The sequence below is a fragment of the Aptenodytes forsteri genome, unplaced genomic scaffold (assembly GCF_000699145.1).
Source record: "Aptenodytes forsteri isolate BGI_AS27 unplaced genomic scaffold, ASM69914v1 Scaffold55, whole genome shotgun sequence".
NCBI classification, from domain to species: Eukaryota; Metazoa; Chordata; class Aves; order Sphenisciformes; family Spheniscidae; genus Aptenodytes; species Aptenodytes forsteri.
In genome coordinates, this window is record NW_008796063.1 from 3,734,350 (window position 1) to 3,735,883 (window position 1,534).

A 1,534-nucleotide genomic window follows, 5' to 3' on the forward strand; every position below is an offset into this window, starting at 1 on the left:
TAGGGACATGGTTTAGTGGGCATGGTGGTGTTGGGTCGACGGTTGGACTCGATGATCTTAGAGGTCTTTTCCAACCTTAATGATTCTATGATTCTATGATTCTGTGATTCTATTCTAGACTGCATGTGCCAATAGCATATTTGGGTAGGCCTGGCAAAACCAGATTCAGGAACGGAGTTCATTGTGCAGTCAGGCTACCTATGTAGCCAAAGAATTGGTGGAGGAAAGAGGAAGTGCCTGTGTGAACACATCAACTATTGATGTGATAATGTGCTATAAAAAAACTAGGAAATTCAAGCACAGAATGAACATAGAATTCACATTTTTCTTTGGAATTTTCTGCCCTTCCAAAATACTCAAAATCTGAAACACAGAAAATTATTACTGAAAGTATTTGAGATGCATAATTATATCATACACTAACCGGCCATCTCTATGCTCTATTTTAAAAAAGAAGACTAATACACCCGTAACACGCTACCTGTCTTTGCAATACCAAGAGGCGTTTTGGCTCTGGGGAAGGCTTGCATGGGTGATACACACAGAACTGTGCTAAATGTAGCGCAGGCTCTTGTCGTGGACCGTATACTTGCCAAACTTTTCCTTCCCTCCACGCTTCATCATAGAAATAGTTTGACCCTACTTGCATGTATCCATCGTTAAACACACACCTTCCAATAATGCTCTTACAGTTCTGTTGCAAGCTTTCATGTTTATCACTATTCTTGAGCCTCAAGCTCTTGAAGTCATAGCAGTATGTTAGAGCATCAGTTCTTTAAGATGTCCCCATTTGTCTAATGACAAAAACAAGTCTGGGGAAAAAGCCAAAAACCAGATTATTGCCTCAGGTGTTTTTAAACACTTAATAAAGGTTTTGTGCAGCTTTTACATGTGGGACTGGCAATACCGGGTGTGCACAGGGGCTGGGGGTGGCTCTTGCGACTGAGGCGGCGTTGGGACTCTTGCAAAAGGCAACAGCCCTGCATTGCTCTCCTTCGCCGTCCATCTCTCACCATTCGGTTTTGTGCTTAGCTCCTGGACTCGTGTGATGTAGTCAAAGTTTTTGGTTTTTTGTTTTTTTTGTTTTTTTCTCTTTTTGTTCTGAATGCAACGGCTTGCTATTTTTCAAGCGTGCAAGAATAAGCTTGACAATGCAACGAAGCCCACAGGGAACTCAGGTCTTAGAATAGGCGTTAAATAAAAGCAGTTTTATAATGCTTCGTTTCCACACGCGGGAACAGAGGAAGTGCCAGGCTGGGTTTTGAGCTGTTTTTCATAATGAAGGAGATCCTGAACAGGCACCCCCCTGAGAATGAATGGGTCTGCACTGAGACTTTGTGTTAAGTGCTCCTGACTTCTGGGACTACCCGCATCTCTCCCCACGGGAGATCCCAGCGCTGGTGGGATGCTCGGCGCCCTAGTGCCCCGCCGGGGCCCCGGCAGAAGCGGGAAGCGCCGGGCGGAGGACGGGCACTGCGCCCTCCTAGGCTTCACCTCGTCCCGCGCAGGCGCGCTCGGACCGCGCATGCGCCGC